Below are 18,198 nucleotides of genomic sequence, written 5' to 3' on the forward strand. Positions count from 1 at the left end.
TTACCCTCAGGGACGAGGCTCCTCCTCCTGGGATGGGAGACTCTGTGATGCCCCCTGTGAGGAGGGGGGCGGCCTCATCTCAGCTGCAGCCTGAGCTCCTCAGGGCCCAGGACCCTCCCAGCCCTGCCCCTCCCCCAGCCCCACTCAGGTTCCCAACTGTCTGCTGAGGGTCCTGCATTCACTGGCCGGGCCCCCAGAGGGCAGGGAGCTGACCTGGAAGGAAGACCCCAGAGCCCCTCTCCTGGCCCAGCAGGTGTTACTGACGGAGCAGGGCTGGTCTTCACAGAGCTGTCCCTGATGATCACAGCCATGGTGACCCTGTAGAGGCCGTCTGTGTCCTCGGTGTGAGTGTCCTCCAGGGCGGGCATGAGCTCACCATAGGGGTCCCCCACACTGCTCGGGCCTCTGGGTACCACCTTGTGGAGGTGCACTCCAGCTGGACACCACTGTCGTTGTGGCCCTTCATTTTAATGAGGGGCTTGGACCCTACACCTGGGAACAGACAAATAGTCTAAAATGCCTATTCCTAATGCATGTGACAGTCAAGAACCCTTAGAGATCTCTGAGCAGCAGCAGGGGCTACTCCGTGGGGTTCCACCGTCTCCCCTGCTCACGGTCCCACTGAGCTCACTGTGCTTCTCAGGACTCGATCCGCTCACTCAGCCCTCAGGCAGGGGGAGGCCACCCTGCCAGGTTACACGGGACCCTCGACAAACACCTGCTGGTCTGTGGGGGCCTGAAGTGCAGAGAGAAACTATCCCCAAGGGTCACACTGTGAAAAGTCACCAAAGAGAAACAAGGGACCTGCCACCCTCAGGCACATGATGGCCTCGTCTCAGGATGTGGCTGGTTGAGAATGACAGTGGTGGATGGCGCTGTCCTGGGCTGTGACATCGTGAAGGAGCAGGGCCACCCTCTCCTGCTCACAAAGGTTGTTCGTCCTCAGCACTGTCTCCACTGGACACTGCAGGTAGCTCACAAGCAAGGGCCCCACCAGCAGTGACTCCGCTCCTGGGACTCTGTCCCCTTGTCGCTCCCTTCACCTACTTGTCCCCTTACATCTGTCCCTGAGAGAACGACCCCAGACGTTCCCAGCCTGGAGGGTCTCAGCTCCTCTGACAGCAGCAAGAGGGGCCTCCGGGGTCCCGTCACTGCAGGGAACTCAGCTCTGCCAGCAGCCAGAGTCAGCAACGCAGACTGGGCCCTGGGTCACCCCCAAAACAACAACAAACAAACAAACAAGGGAAATAGCAGCCTGCAGACACCTAAACACAGTCTAGCGAGAGCTATGCTGGATTCTGACTCAGAGAATTGTGAGATAACTGATTTGTGTTATATTAGGTCATGAAATTTATACTATTACAGCAAAATAGAAAGTTAATCCAATAAGGATTGGGTAACACGTGCCAAGGAGGTAAACTGTGACCCTGGTGAGTTATCAATGGGGTTAGATCTAGAAAGAGGTCCCTTGAAGTGAGACAATTATTGACAATTAATTTACACATATGACATGACACCCACATGCGGGGGGAGGGGACACAAGGTGAACAGTCACAGTGACGATGATGATGAGGAAGAGCAGCCTTTCCCCAGGACCCACAGGTGACAGGGAACTCGGGAACCTCAGTGGGTGGTCAGCGGTGGGCGTCCCTGTCCTGGATGTGGGTCCCACCGTGTGATGAACCTTCCACTGACGTCCGTCTGTCCCCTCCCCCCCCACCGTCCTGCTCACAGAGCACCTTCAGGTGGGAGGTGGGAGGGTGGGTCTGCTCTGTGCCCACGGGTCACAGGCTGGTTCAGAAAGTGGCCGCTGGTCCCTTCTCAGCCTGTGTGATGGGGTCACTGTGAGTTTATCCTCTGGACCATGGCGTCCTGCAGAGCCAGTCAGTGAAGGGGTGGACCATGGCTCTGACAGTTGACCTTGAAGGATCCAAGTGGGGTGTGGCCTTCACAGTCACCTGCAGTGACCTTTACCCTTGGTGTCCTGGGAGGGACCCTCAGGGCTGCCCATAACCCTACCCAACAAGACAATCAGCTGCAAAGGGACAGACGAGAGGGAGGGGGAGATGCAGGGGATGGACATCATTCAGCACGAAAATCTGTGTGAACTATGTACGTCAGTTAATTGCTGCTGCCTCAGTTTCCACCTTTCTAAAGGAAGGTTGTATTAGTGAGTGAGGTTCACCTGAAACAATTAGCACATCATCCAGTACCTGTGAAGTCACCTATAAATCTCAGCTCTGGTCATTCGAAGCCCCCAACTCACCTTTGGAAAGTTAACTCACTGTCTGCACCCTGGTCTCCTTGTCTCTCATGTGGAAAAACTGAGGGAGTGTCAGTGAAGTCCGTCAATCAGTGTGTTTAGTGTTTTCCTGCTGAGAGGTTTGCTGTCCAGGAGGCCCTCAGCTCCAGGCGGGGCAGCAGGAAGCAGAGACGTTTCTTCAGCCTGAGGGTCCCCATTCCCACCTGCTGAGCCCGGGGACACTGGGGTCTCCAGGGAAGGGTCAGGCCCTGGGTCAGACATAAGGGACATTCCCACTCAATTCTGTGCTGGGCAAATGGTCAAGGGAGTGGGCTCCTTTTTGAAGATCCTGAAAACAGGCCTCAGAGGCCCAGAGAAGCGGGTGTGCGGGAAGGTGAAGATGTGAGACCCGTCGAGGGCATTGTAGAACGAGACCACCCCCAGCTCACAGTCCAGGAACACCCCCACCCTCTCAGGGGGGCTCACATTGGTCACTGTGGTCTGTGGGTCTGTGAGAGCCCTGTAACCCTTCCCAGGCCACAGCCCCACTGTCCAGAATCCATTCTCAGGGGCCATTTTAACTTTCCCTTTCCTCCTCAAGTCCTCCCTGCACACCCCAATACGCCACTGTGCCCTGTCCCCCACCTCCACCTCCCAGAAGTGTCTCCCTGACATGAAGCTCTCACAGCCCAGTACACAGTACGCCCGGTTAAATCTCTTGGGGTTTTCTGGCAGGTTCTGCCATGTGTCTGTCCACTGCAGGCTCCTCTTGTCCTCAGAAACCAGGAGGGCGGGGTGCGCCGTGTCTGGGTCCAGAAACACATCCGCTGCAGGGGGTTCAGAGGGCGTGTGGTCAGAGGGCCTGGACATCAGAGCCTCAGCCTTCCAGGCCTGGGTCTGGGCAGGAAGCCAAGCCCACAGTCTGGGGTCCCCAGCTCACCCTGGACATGACCCTCAGCCGTGCCAGGGACACTGCAGGGGTCTGGTGTTTGGTGAGGAAGGGGAGGGTGAGGAGGGCTGGGATCTACCATTTCCCTGTTTCTGCCCCAGAATGTCTGAGCCCACCTGTGCTGTATAGTCACATGGATTAAACGTCAGCCCAGGCTCTGCCCCCTGAGCTGGGGGACGTCCTTTCCTGCATATTCTCTCTTTCCTCAGACACCAGCTACGGAATATCTCAAGTTCAATTTCCTGTCTGAGAAGTGGGGGTAAAACACTGATCTCTGGGGTGGAATAGGACAACTGGGTGGTAGACTCAGCCCCAGGCTGGGCACAGAGGAAGTGCCTGGTGTGACAACAGACACCGTGTCCCTCCTGTGCTCGGAGCCAGGCTGGGCTCCAGGTGCTCTGGGGTCCCCTCCCCACCTGTCCCACTCCTTCTGGCCCAGGAGTCAGTCCTCCATGGACAGCACCCCTGGGCCCCTGGCCTCTGGTTACTGTGGGTTTGGCCAAGGGGAGGTGCAGGCTGGACATGGTAAGGAGGGAGGAGAGGGGGCACAGTGCTGACCCCCACGTCCCCCTGGGAGATGCTCCACCACAGCTCCTCCCCACAGGCCCTCCCCCTGAACCCCAGGTGCCCCCTCCAGGCCCAAGTGAGTCCTCCCTCTCCCTCTGCCCTGGGCCAAGGGGGGGGTCACAGCCCCCACTGCTGGGACCCCTGGGCCCAGTGGTCCTGGTTGGTTTGCCTAATGTCACCCCACCTGTCCTTGTGAACCCACCCAACCCCATCTCTGTGTCAGGGATCTCTTTCACCTCTTCTGCTGTGACCTTTGACCCACCTCACTGTCCTCAGCCAGCACACCAAAGCCTCCAGGTGGCGGCCATCCGTGTCCCTTAAACACGGCCATGAGCACTTTTGTCTAACAGCCAGAGTGACAGGGGCACCGAGGTCAACTCCACACTGGGGACCGTGTGGATGATAAAGGGTCACCTGTCACAGGACCACCAGGAGGTGTGGCTGGTGCTGCCGCATTCTTTGTCCCTGTTCCTGTCAGTCATCAGTGCCCGAGTCACAGTGTGAGAAAGTGCTGTGAGGGGTGTGTTGTCAGGGGATGATCTGTGCAGGTTGTGGGGTCCTCTGTCCTCTCTGACCCTGCACCCCTGTGAGTGAGTCAACCTACAGCACAGTCTGTTACAGTCTGAGGAGTTGTCTGCATCGTTTTTAGGTCTTAAGACACCTTCTCCTCACCATGGTCATTAGAGTCAGACAAACACCCCCTTCAAACAGGCCGTCTGGTTCCTGTGGGTGCTCTGACAACACACAGTCACCACCTCACTCGGTCCTTGTCCCAGCCCTCACAGAGCAGCAGTGACTGTGGGACTTGGCAGAACTCGGGGACACACAGGGGCAGGAGGGGAGGAGCTTGGTCGGGTCCCCACTCCCTCTCCCTGCAGCCCTTCCCTCCAGCCCCACCCCTCCTGCCTCTGCCTCCCACAGAGACCTGTGGGCCCCAGGATGGCCTCTGTCCCTGCTCCCTGGGCTCTGGGCAGCAGGTAGGGGACACCTTTGAGACCATAACCTCAGGTCACCCACCAGAACTGTCCCTGTCAAGAGCTGCAGAGGAAAGAGGGAGCAGGAGCCCTCGGGGGTTGTCCTGGGGACACAGAGGGACCCACTCACCAGGCTGGAAGAGGGCCATCTTCAACTCTGGAGGGAAGGAGACACAGACAAGGAAAGGTCATTCTTTCTGTCCCCCTCCCCCACCGTCCTCACTGAGCCTCTTCTCTCTCCTCTCCTCAGTCCCCTCCAACGTCCACTCCCCTCATCTGCAGCTCTGCGGGCCAGGCTGAACCCTCTCCCAGTGCTGGGCTTCCCCCCATCACGCTGGGGCCGTGGGGACACGACCAGGCTGTGCCGGGTATGGGCGTGTGTGTCAGCAGGGCGAGTGGACACTGGGTCTGGAAGGTCCTCTCTGAGTGACCAGACAGGAGGGGGTGGTGCAGACACAGAGAATGAGCCTCTGAGCTGGATGCGATGGCTGCTCCCCCGGCAGGAAAGGCTGCACGTGCTTCCCACACAGGAGCCGGGAAACCTGAGAGCCTCAGGCTCACTCACCTGCATAGACCTGAGACCGCTCCTCACCTGCAATGGAGACAGACAGTCACCTGAACTGTCATTTCTGAATCAGTTCCTTTCTGTCTCTTGTGCCCCCTGTCATCTTCCTGTGTGCCCCCAACCTTCCCTCCCTCTCCCTCTGCCTGTTCCCTCCCCGGCTCCCCCTCCTCTTTCCATCAGCTGCAGCTCAGGACCCCCAGGCGCCCTGCACGGGCTGTCCCAGGGTCACCCCACAGCTGTCCTGTCCCTGTCTGTGCAGCAGTCACCTCTCATCCCCGCTTTAGCTTCTGAAGTTTCAGTGACCTTCTGACAACCACTGTTGGGGATGGTGAATAAAAGTTGCAGAAACAAACAATTCATGAGTTTTAAATTGCACATCAGTCTGAGCAGCATGATGAGGTCCCCTGCTGTCTGCCCCGACCTGCCCCCTCAGGAATCTACCCTGGGCCCACCCACCCTTAGTGACTGAAGAGCGTCTCTGTGACACATGGACGGTCCCAGTGTCACATTGCTGGTGTTCTGTCACCCCTATTTCACTTAATAACAACTACAATGAGCAAGGACAGTGATGCTGCAGTGCTGCTGTGCCAACAAGAAGCCTTCCTTTACGTGAAAAGGAAAAGCCTCGTGTGTTCAGGGTTTGGGACTATCTGTGGTCAGACGTCCCCTGGGGGACCGGACCACGACCCTGTCATATAAGTGATGACCAGGTTCTCCAGGACCTGGGTGTGTCTGTGCACACACTGCCCTGTGTACACACGTGTACCTGTGTGCTGGGATTCATTCCCCTCAATCTGCATTATTTCCTGCCTACTCCGGAAACAATGGACCAACCTAATGGGAAAATTTCAGATACTACTTTTTCAGCAGTGACGGTAAGTCTGTGACAACTGCCACGGCCACTCCTGTTTTTAAGACACTTTTCTCTCCTTCTGACTTTCTTTTTGGTGGGCTACAGAGTTTGTGAACCAAGCAGGGAAGCAAGGACTCCCACACTGAGTCAAGTCCCGGCCCAGTCTACTTTCTGGGGTTTCCTGGGGTGTCCCAAGCCAGCGCCCCCTGGTGGAGAGAGACGGCAGCCCGTTCCCCCATTGAGACAGACCACTGCCTGGTCCCCCCACCAGCGTCCTCATTTCTTCCCCTGGGACGTTAGCAGGGAGCAAAGTGGCTGAACTATCCAAGCAGAGAGGTGGAGATGCGGGTCCGGGTACTCACGTGGTAGGTACGGGATCCTTGTCCACCCTGCAGGGAACAATGTGAGGGGTTAGTGACTCCTGTAATGCAGGGACCCCAGGACGTGTGGGCCGGGGATCGCCACTTACTGAGTTCGTCCTGCAGCTTCTCTGGAAATAAGCAGAAAAAGAAACTCCTTTAAAGGGGATCGAATAGAGGACCCATGTGGTGCATGCAGGGTGGGGCCGTGAGGTGGTGACCACCTTGCAGCTGGGCCTCACCTTTGGCGCCTCGCTCTCGCTGCTCCTTGGCCTGAGCTGCTTCCTTCTCCGCCTGAGCTGCTTCTTTCTCCGCTCGCTCCCTCTCCTTCTCCTGGGACAGGGCCTGGATCTTCTTCTGCTGTCGCCACAGGAAGTAGCCCACCCCCGCCAGCAGCCCCAGCAGAGCCGGCAGGGTCATGCCCAGGGCCAGCACCCAGGGCTGCGCGTTCCGGAAGAAGGGTCCTGCGGAGGGTGAGCCTGAGCTGATGACCACCCTGGGTCTCAGAGTATCTGGGGACTGAAAACAATCGTTCTCTCCCCAAAGTGCCCAGAACTTTCACTGGCACATAACACCGTTGTCTTGAAGTAACTGCCTCTCACAAGGGAATATTTTGAATGTAAAAGAAAGTATAGAAAGTCATTGAAATCTCTCCATTGCTTCTCCCTGTGCCATTTATTATCTCCTTCTGAGTCACTTTAATCTGGGGATTAAGAACATGAACTTTGGAGCAGGAGGGTCTGGGTTCCAATTCTGGGTCTTCCACCTGACGAGCTCTGTGACCTTGAACTAATGACTTAAGGACCTGTTCCTGGTGTCCCGACTGGTAAGAGATTAAGTTAATGCTTACACAGTGCCTGACACATAGTGAGTGCCATACAAGTGTTGGTTAAATTTAAAAAACATTAATATAATTTTATTTCATCTTGTTCACACCGCAGACAGCACTCCACACCAGCGGGTCCACAGGTGGTTCCCTCTGCTCCCCCGGGTCTGGGCGGCCTTCCCGCCTCAGCACAGGGGGCAGGTCTGTGTCTGCTCTCACAGGGCAGCGCCCCCTGCACACACGGCCCCTCGGAGGCACTTGCACCGTCTCTGACTCTTTGTTGTTACAGTTCATGGTGCAGGAAATAACCTTTTATATGAATCATTACACAGAAATGTGAGCTGATCTGTCAGCTAAAGTCCCAGAAGTGGGTCTTGCGTAACTGAATGAATGAGTCCTCTGGATAAGGAGGCTCTGGTGTCCCCAATGGAAATTGTCCTTATTGACCAAAAAAAAAAAAAAAATAGCCACAGACCTCTAAGAGTCACTGTCTCCCCAAAATTCTGCCATCAGAATGTGATACCAATCACCTCGTTTTTTCCTTTGTTGCCAGTCTCACAGGTGGAAATCACCTCCCCAGTGAGTGAGATTGGACACTTTTCCGTGAGTCATTTCCTGTTCTGTGAAGTGATACTTCCTGTTCTCTGCTCATTGTTCTACTTGGTTGTTTTATACATTAAGGAGATCAGCCCTTTTTCTAAGATTTGCATTGTATATACATTTTCCCCTTATCTCTTGTCTTTGCTGACCTTGACCCTTTGTCCCCCTCAATTCCCATCCCCTGGCACCGTGTGTGGCCGCAGGAAGTGCTCAGAAGGTGTCTGTGACACACACAGCTTCATGGGGAAGGAGCAGCAGGTCCCTGCTCTGTCCCTTCTGTTCCCTGCACAGACGCAGGTCAGCAGCAGACAACCACACCTTCCCCCAGGGACAGTGCAGAGCCCAGGGCAGAGGACAGGGCACTCACATGGGATGGAAACTCTGGCTGACCTCTCCTGACCCAGCAGAGGGTTTCTGATGACACAGGAGACCCCCTCCCCAGAGCCGCCTTCCAGGATCACAGAGGCTGAAGCTGCATAGAGGCCCTGGGGGTCTGCAGCCCCTGTGGTCCCCTCAGCAGACAAGCTGTGTCCCCTGGCGTCTCTCCACTGGACCTGGGGCTGCGGGTACCAGCCGGCTGACGTGCACTCCACACGGATCCCTCCAGCCTCGTAGCCCTTCATTTCAACGTGGGGGTCAGAGCCCAGCGCTGGGGAGGAACAGTGAGCCTGAATCCTGGGGAGCCCTGTGCACTGGTGGGGGTCTCCACAGCAGGGAGGGGCACACCCACCCTGGATGAGCCCAGCAGGGATTCACAGGAGTTGTTCCCAGAGTGTGCTGTGCAGGAGAGACTGACCCATGGTGTGACCACTGTCTGACCATCACCGGACCCTCATGCTGGATCCAGGGGGATCTGGGCTGGAAATGACTTTGTTTCCTCTAAATCCCTTTTAGAGACTGCTGGACCCTCCTCTCCCACATGGCCCAGACATGCTGGTTCCTGGAACAGCCCCTCACCCCACCCTGGGCAAGCTCGGAAGTGGTTCCCCCTTATCTGAAACAGGTCCCACCCCAGAGCCCCTATCCTTCCCGCCTGTCCTGTGTGAGCCTCTGCCCTGCCATGTGGGGGAAGGATCTGTGCACTGTCTTGCTGCCACCCAAGCTGTGCTCTGTGTGCTTGTCCCCGTGGGAAACTCTGATGTAATTCATGCTGCAGGTGTCAGCCTCCTTTTGGAGTCCCTCCACCTTGGGAGGTTTCTGTCACGTGACTGTGGAGAGGGGAAACCTTTTCCACAGAGGAGCTCTGACCCAGACCAGGAACTGTGGGGTATTTCCTACTGACACTGAATCCCTAAACACAAGGGGAGCAGGGAGGGAGCCCTTACAGACCTGAGAGGACAGAGTCCTGTGGGGAGGACTCTCTTCAGAGGACCTGTGATCTACAGGGAGGGACAGTGTCTGGCTCAGGAGGCCCTGCAGGGACAAAGCCAGGACCCCCCACAGTCCATCCCCTGCTGGGCTCCCCAGGGACCCACCAGGCAGAAGCCCAGGGCGGGGCTGTGTCCTGAGAAGGTGAAGTGCAGCCCCGACACCCGGACACGAGCACTTTCACGGGGCAGCACCTCAGACAAGGTCACTCTGTCACTGGGACGGGTCAGGACACAGTCAAGACCACTCAGCAGTGGGTCTAAGCACAGAGGAAGCAGGAACAGTGTGCAGACCTCAGCAGTGACCACCCTCCCTGTCCTGGCTGGGAGTGACCCATGACACCCCTGCACCTTCCTGACAGCACCCAGCCCAGAGCAGAGCCCTGCTTCCACATCCCCCAAGTCCCCTGACAGCCCAGAGGTCACACCCAGTCCTCCCTGACACCCCTTCTCTGAGACACCCCGGTTTCCTCCCCTGTGCGTCCCCCCTCACTGCTCCAGGGATGGGCACACCCTGTTCAACTGCACGTGTGTCCCGGGGCCTTTGGCTGGAGGGTGTGGGCACCACAGGTGTGGTCCCTGCAGCTCAGGCCCCTGGACCCACAGCAGCGGGCACCTGGGGGGCCCACAGCCACGCCCTCTACTTCCCTGCTGAGACCTGGTGGGCGGGGTGAGGGACTCTTCACTGGATGCAGGAGGAGCCCTTCCTGGGGGACGACCTGGGTCTGTCTCGGTCCTCAGAGAAGCAGGGAGGGAGGTGGGGGGGGGGCCCTGGTTGACCCTTGGTGGTGAGGAGCTAAGAGTGCTCTCTGGTGGGCATGGACCCTCCTCCCTTGACTCCAGGGAAATGAGCTCAGATCAAACCTGAGTCTTACCTGCAACTTTCAGCTGCACCTGGGCATTTTCAGAGAAATCTCCATCTTGGAAATAACACAGGTAGTTTCCGCTGTCAGAGGCTCTGACATCTCGAATCCGGAGAGCAGCCTTCCCCACAGTGATGTCCTCTCTTAAAATCGAAGTTCTCCCTCCATACTCTGCTGCCGGCGTGTCCTCCTGCCCATGTGCATACATGTGCACTACCTGCCTGGGGCTGGGTCGCACCCACATCAGCTCCATGGTCTCAGCGCTCATCTCCGGGGACAGGTGACAGGGCAGCTCAGCGTCTTCACCCACCATGGCCAGGATGGGCTCGGGGGGTCCAACCACAGCAAACTGAGCTGGTCATCAGAAGGGGGGGCTCCGTCAGAGGGAGCTGGGGCCAGAGGACCAGGGGTGACCCAGCAGGGAGGGCAAGGGGAGAGACACCTAGACAGGAACTCAGTCCTCACACAAGTGCATCTGGACAGGCCTTGCAGGGGTGGGGGGCGGGGAGTCCAGGGTTCTGACTGGGCCCCAAGGGAAGGGTTCAGATGCACAAACGCAGAGCAGGTCCTACCTGAGCAGGGGCTGAGCAGCTGGACCACGGCGAGGCAGACAAGGAGGGCAAGCAGACAGAGGACCAGGAGCCTCACCATCTTTCCCTGCTGGGCAGAGAGAGACACCAGCAGGGGCTGGGTGGCAGTGACCACCTGGAAAAAGGTGGAGAATTCCACATGGAGACGCTGCCTCCCCAGGGCCGACAGGGGGCGCAACAGCAATGGCTGCTGACCCAAGAGCCTGGTCTGCACATGTCTGCTGGCGATTCTATCAACCTCGGATCCAACATGGAAATCACCATGAAACATGGAACAGCAGTGTACGCAACTAACCCTGAGCATTAAGTAGCCTGGGGCTCTCCTGTGTGAACGTGCTCAGAATCCCTCCACTCACCCACACTTCCTGCCACAGCCAGGTGCCCACCCCCAGCATCACCCTCTGAGGAACACAGGCCCCTCTGCTCTGAGTCCCCGATCTCTCTGCTGCCCCCTGCAGGTGGTGCTCCGCATGGCAGCCAGGACGTCTTGACCCCTCACCTCCCTGCTGCTCAGCCCCTCCCAGGGGCTCCCATTCCTTCCAGGGCAGAAGCGGAGTCTTTTGCATCCTGTGCTTTTACAATTATGTGCATGTTTTGCAGAATAAAAAATCAGAAACCTGCTGCATTTCTATACCCTACTGATGATTCATCTTAGGGACAAACTTTATAAATTCCATTTACATTTTCATGAAAAAGCATTAAATACCCAGGAATAAATGTGAGGGAAGAGGTGGCAGACCTGTGCCCTGCCGACTGGAAGACGATGAGGAGGGAACCTGGAGCGCGCACACATCAGTGGGAGGACACACTGAGCTCGCGGGTTGGAAGGGTTAACACACACAGAGTGTGCTCAGGGCTACAGCAGCACGCAGGTTCCAGCGAGGCCTGGGAAAGACCAGGGGTCTTCTCCTCAGAAGTAGGGCAACTAATCCTAAACTTGCTACGGGTCCAGAAGGACCCCCCCATCGCCAATGGATCTTGAGAAAGAAGGAAGTTGGAGGAGTCACCCTGTCCGATAGCAACGCCCTAGCATAAACACAGACTCTAGTTCAACGGGACAGAGCAGAGCCCGGACAGGAGCCCTCACTCATGTGCTCAGTTACTCTGTGACGACGGAGGGAGGAGCGTACAATGAGGCCAGGAGTCTCTCAAAATCATGGGAACACTGGACAGACACAGGAGAAGCAATGTACCTGGGTCACTGTCTTGTACCACCTGCCAGGAAAGGAAAGTGGATCAGAGATTTAAGGGAAACCTGAGACCAGAAAACCGGGAGAAAACACAGGCGGTGAGGACGCTGTGGCTCTGCTCGTAGTGACGTCCCCTTGGGTGAGTCTCCTCCTGCGAGGGCAAGGAGGGACGAACAGACAGATGGGACCATGACCAACTAACAAGTGTTTGCACAGCATGGGAACCATCAACAAATGAAAAGACAATGTACTAAATGAAGAAGATGTTTGCCAATAATGCAATTAAAAATGTTTAACCCTGCCTGGTGTGGCTCAGTGTGTTGAGCGATCTAGAAGGTTGCCGGTTTGATCCCCAGTCAGCACACAAGCCTGGATTGTGGGCCAGGTTCCAGCTGGGCCCTGTGACAGGCAACCGGCTGATGTTTCTCCTGAACTCCATTGTCTCTCTCCTTCTCTTTCTCCCTCCTTCTCCCCTCTCTCTACAGATAAGTAAATGGATACTTGAAATAAATAAATAAAATAAAATGCAGATAGTGATTAGACCTACTTTCTAAAAAAGGCTTTCATATGCAAAATGTATACAGAACTCATATAACTAAACACCAATAAAAATGAACAACCTGATTTAGAAAATGAGCAGTGGACCTGAATAGACGGTTTTCCAAAGAGTCAGTGCAGACACGGGGATTGGAACCCCCTCTGTGGTCAGACAGTGTGTGTGGATTCTTTCTCCAACTGTCCTGTATGTGGGGGGTTCAGATTTTTCATTTTACAAGTAATTTTGTAATGAACCTATTTACATATAAATCTCTGTCTTCTAATCCTCACCCGAAGGCATTTTTTTCATTGCTTTTTGAGAAAGAAGAAAGAGGGGGAGAAACTAGGAGATAAATACAGAAAGAGAGTGGGAGAGAGAGAAACATCGATTGGTTGCCTCTCATAGGCTGCCTAACCCATGGTTCTAACCCAAGATCTAGGTTTGTGCCCTGACCAGGCACCGAATCCCCAACCTTTTGTGTGTGGGACGATGCTCCAACCAACTGAGCTACACTGGCCAGAGTTTTACAATAAAACTTTAAGACACACACCTGGTAACCCACCCCACTATTCTTTCCACATTATTTCTATAAATGATGACCTGCTAACTTATGTGACTCAGATAAACAGCCATTTTGCTTAAGAATTCCAGACGCTAACTTCAGAAGGAGCTCAGTCCACCCTCAGACATTCAGCTCTGGGAGATTTGCTGACCTGACCAGGCACCTGAACAGATTGTGTTGCTTGCACATTGTCCCCTCGACACAGAACTGTCAGCACCCTCCTTTCCGTGTCTTTGCTGTGTTATTGTTTTCCTCATTCTCCCTTGTTACAAAAACCCCTGCCTGTGTCCGTTGTTCAGATGGTCTTTAAGCTGAAATCCCCATTATCTCGAGCTGTGGGCCCTTGAATGGACTTACTTTCCTCCCACCAGTCCCTGTCTCTCAGTTATTGGCTTATGAGTGGCAGGCAGCCAAACCTGGGTTTGGTGTCAATCTCTCTTCTGGAATCTCCTAGAACATGTTCCCAGAGATGAGCAGGAGAGACAGTGAGGGGCCTTGCCCCTCTCTGACCACAGGAAGTTCCCAGGGACGGGCAGGTGTCCAGCTCCCTGGTTCCCGTTGTCTCATTCCCACAGGTGTCCCAGTCCAGACCTTACCTGCCCTGCTCCACGCTCCCCTGTGCCCTCACCTGCAGGCTCACAGCCCCACACTCCTCCTCTGGGTGAGGGACACCCTGCAGGCTCCCCCAGCTCCTCAGCCTTCCTCCGAGGGAGACCTGGGGCCCTGGCCTTACCAGTTCCCCGTAATTAACCTTTGAACTCTCAACTGAAAATCACAGAGCAAAGGTATTCCAGGGCTCTTTATCATAGGTGCATCTATGATCTGGAAGGAAGGGTGGGGAGGAAGAAAGGGTGCTCAGCAAGGGAAACAGGGCAAAAGTCTCTCTATGAAAACACTTGTTCTCTGATTGGCTCAGAGCCTTGTGTGTCATCAGTTGCTGGGCAGAAACCAGTGGGCAAGGTTGGCATGAACAGGGACCCTGAGTTGGATGGGGCAGTGCAGACCAGCTCCAGCCCTGACTCCCACCCTTGGGTCTCTCTGTGTGGTCACCTGCGTGAATCAGTCCTGGGTGTGGGGGGGTGTGAGCAGTGTCTCACTGCACACACCTGCTTCATGTCACTTGTGTCACAGTGTGTTTAGCAGAGGAACCAGGACAGAGCAGCAGAGGGCAGTGTGGGAGGAGAGGAGGGTGCAGGATTACAGGGTCACTGTGGTCGTTGGCTAACGACTTTGACAGCAGAGCCCAGTGCAGGAGTGACAGAGAGACGGCAGGCCCGCGCCACCTGTCCTGGCCCTGTGACACTCAGGTCTCAGATCCACTCCCAAGCAGCACCGTGTTCAGGTTCCCACGGGCGGTACTGTCAGGGACTGATGGGCAGGTTCCAGGTTTTCCAGGGAAGGTTCTTGGGGGCGTTGCTGAGAGGGTCCATCCACCCTCTGCCCCCATCTGAGCTGCACCTGGGTTTCAGGTGTGCTCACCTCTCTGTGCTTCAGGGTCTGTGTTCTCTGAGGTTGGATGGGAGAGGCTGTGAATGTGTCTGTCAGGGGACTTGGGGACCAGCAGGGTCTACCTGTGGCCTGGGGCCTCCAGAGACACTGTGTTTAGGTCTCAAGGGCATGAGTTGAGCTCCCAGGGCCTGAGTGTGACTGTGGCTGATGGACTGTGATGCATCCCATTGTGTGAATGTGGGTCTGGGGTGGAGGAGGCTGCTCCCTTGTGCCCCATCTGTTCCCTGCTTCTGCTCAGTGAACAGACCGTGTTTCTTGGGGGGAGGTACTGCTTCCCTCTCGATGACGGGAGTATCTAGGGCACAGGAGGCAAACACAAGGCTGGATGACCAAAAGGGACCCTCTGCTTCGTTTTATCCGACCCAGGAGGTAGTTTCTCCCCAGCGGCAGTGCCGAGCTCCTTGCCCCTAATAAGGAGCAGTTACATTTATATGGTCCTAAAATTACATTCTGTCCTTTGCCTCGTCCTCACAAGGCAACCGTGAGGCTGATGTTGTCTCCAGTGAAAATGAGTTTGATACCACTAAATTCTAGGGACTAAGTTTGAGCCGATGGTTTGCAGGTGGGTGCTGTGTTGTGTTTCTCCAGAGAGATCCACACTCCCCCCACTTCCTTCTTCCTCTTGGGTGGACACCGTCTCTGGAGCTGGAGCTCAGCAGCCATCTCGTCACCAAGAGGCCACCTGGGGATGGAAGCCACACACGGAGAGGGCAGAGAATGGAGACAGGTGGAGGCTGGGGCGTGGATGCCTCTCTGAGCTCTCAGACCAGCTCTGGACCGCCGCCCTCTGGGGTCATCTCACGTGAGAGGAACGTGGACCATGTTTAGTTGAAGCCCCGGGCACCTCTGGTCTCTGTTACCAGCAGCAGAACACGGTTCTTCCCGCCCCACCCCCTCTGTCAGCGGTTTGTGGGGAAAACTACAAAGACAGAGCACAGTTGAGGGAATGTTTGAATGAACACTGAATATACCTACTGCTTGTTTTTTAATAGTTTCTCTTTTTCCTTTTATAAATTGCACTATAGTTTTAAAATTGAATGTATTGGGATGATATTGACTCACAAACTCAGTTTTGAAGTGTAGAACCCAATAAAACTTCATCTGCTCACTGCTTTGTGCACCTGTCATTGCAAGGAAAGTCCCTTTCTGTCCCCATTTTTTGTCCCTTTGCCCACCTCCACCCACCCCCAACACCCTTTCCTTCTGGCTGTCACCACACACCCAGGTGTGTGCGTGTGTGTGTGTGTGTGTGTTTCTGGTTCCTTCATCTTCTCCCACTCAGCCCCCACCCCTCCCTTCTGACGGCTGTCAGTCTGCCCTGTGCATCCAGGCCTCTGCACACCCACCATTGAGAGTCCACAGTGCAGGTTTATAACACATGCTTACTTCATAGTCATCCATCCTTCTGTTGATGCCCCTGCACTTAGTTGCTTATCTGCAGCCTTTTAAAGTAAGCTGGGAGCGTCAGCACACCTTCCCCTGGGAACTTGCACACACACCTGTCACGCAGAACTCAGTCCTGAATTGCGTGAGGCACCGAAGCTGTGTTTAAAGCGTGGATGTAGGAGTAATTTTCAGTTGTAATTTCAAAACACTCAGTGGGTATCCCTCGCTTCTAAATGTGTAGTCTCCCTCCTTTTATGGACAGTCTGACCCAGGTCCCTGGCCCCTCCTGCTAAGGTCAAGGCCACCTCCAATGTTCTGTCAGCAGGTGCTCCCCACAGCCTGACACAGGACAAGCACCAACTCAGGCCCCTTCCCTTGGTCCCCTGGCATCTGATGACAGAGGTTCTGGCTTCACCGCTGATGCCACAGCAGGGGACTGTCATTCCTGGGGACCTGTAGGAAGTGGGCCTCCATGAATCCCCTGAAGAATGGCAGTGTGAAGCCTGAGAAAAAAAGACACCCACTAAGGAGGGGTCTTGGTGGCTACTTGGGCTCACACATCGAAGAACAGAGCCTGGCGGCCATTTCTGCTCAGGGTCCCTCCCACAAACTGGACGTCACAGAGAGGCCCGCACTCGGCTGCGGACCCCCGCACTGACCCTTCCCACACGTGATTCTTCCCGCTGAGCCCGCCCTTGTGCGGAAACCTCCCGGAATCCCGCTTCAAGCAACAGGACCCCAGCTTCCAATTGCAGTCACAGGAGTGCAGCCCCGGCCAATCACAGCGGCTCAAACAGGACAGTGGCCTTCGGACCAATCAAATTGTAGATCTGGAGTCCTTGTTTGCTTGACGGCGGACCAATGAGGGACTAGGAATGGAATTTCTGTCTAGGTAACCAGCTCCCCTCTGTGTCTGAGACGCAGGTTCTCTTCCCACCTGGGACTGAACCTGGGGCAGAGGGGGCACATCTCTCCCGGGGCAGAGCAGGGGCGCAGAGCTGACTGGGGGCAGCTGTCCAGTCACTCAGTGGTCTGGTCCCTGGGCCTCTTGTCCCCAGGACAGTCCCACAGCCCCGTTCCCACTCCTTGCTCCGTCCCAGTGGAGCGGGTTTGCACGGAGCAGATCCCTTCCCTGCCCCCCAGTCCGGGGGTCACTGTTGCTGTTGAATCGGCCGGGCCCGTGGGCGCCGGCAGGGAGCTGTGGACAGGCCCGCGGTTGGCTCAAAGGGTAAATCCAGCGGGAGCCGGGCCCTGCGGCGCAGAGCACGGGGGCTGCACGCGAACTCTCCCTGCCCGTGGTCAGGGGGGGGCGACAGGCGCGTCCCTCCCAGCCAACCCCACGGGGGACAGGGCGTGACTTTCCTGCCCAGGTCAGGCTGCAGCCACAGAGTGGGGGGAGCCCCTTCTCTGAGGGCCCCCTGCTGTCTCACCCACAGATTCATCCACTGAAAGCTTTGCTGCTAGAAGTCGTATCAGCAAGAGGGACGCGCCCGAGATTCGTCTGGAGCACCCCGGTTTCTCTGACACAGAGAAGCCGCCTCGTTCCCAACCTGGATGGGAGCTTCTGGGCAGATGGTTTCTCACCTCTTTCGAGTTTCCCGGGATCCAGGGTCCCAGGCGCACTTCTCTCCCAGACCTGTGGGCGGCGCTGGGAGGGGAATGGGTGTGACGTGGGCCAACAAACAGAGACATATCCAGTTTTCACCTGGGCATTGCAGATAAGCTGTTCTGCTCCGTGTGTGACGGGCGTGGGGGGTGAGGAGTGTGCATGGGGCGGTTATTGTGAGCCAAGGTCAATGCCCTCCAGAGATGTCGTCTCAGCTGCAGGGAGGGCAGTGTCTCACTGAGTCAGGGCACCGGTAAAGGCTAGTCAGGGCCCTGAAATAAGGAGCGCGGGCCTTCCAATCCGAGTCTGTGTGTTTCATAATTGCACTGCCCCTGAGGCCAATTTGTGGAAAGTGTCCCCAGTTGCAGATGCCCAGGGCCTGCTGAATGTTTGACGCTATCTGCCCACAAGTCATGTACCTGTTTCACTTTTGCACACTTGAAGAAATGGAGTTAGAGACACAGGTAGCTGCCCAAGCCTCTGGCTAAATAAAGACAAAGATATAAAGACACACGGAGAGACATTTCCATCGTTGTGTATCCTAAAACTCACCTGATCCACTCCGTTACATTGCATCTGACGTCTGTTATTTCCACTGTGGGATAAGACGCTGTCTCCTCACTGCACTAGACTTCAGGGGAAGCCCGCAGTT

The 18,198-nt window shown here is 56.0% G+C and overlaps 1 pseudogene; it reads right to left on the bottom strand.

Moving 5' to 3' along the window:
• Positions 1-2,163: 2,163 nt before the first annotated feature.
• LOC114489457 lies at positions 2,164-10,819 on the bottom strand (annotated as a pseudogene).
• Positions 10,820-18,198: the final 7,379 nt, after the last annotated feature.

Source organism: Phyllostomus discolor, chromosome 14, assembly GCF_004126475.2.
Source record: "Phyllostomus discolor isolate MPI-MPIP mPhyDis1 chromosome 14, mPhyDis1.pri.v3, whole genome shotgun sequence".
Taxonomy (NCBI): domain Eukaryota; kingdom Metazoa; phylum Chordata; class Mammalia; order Chiroptera; family Phyllostomidae; genus Phyllostomus; species Phyllostomus discolor.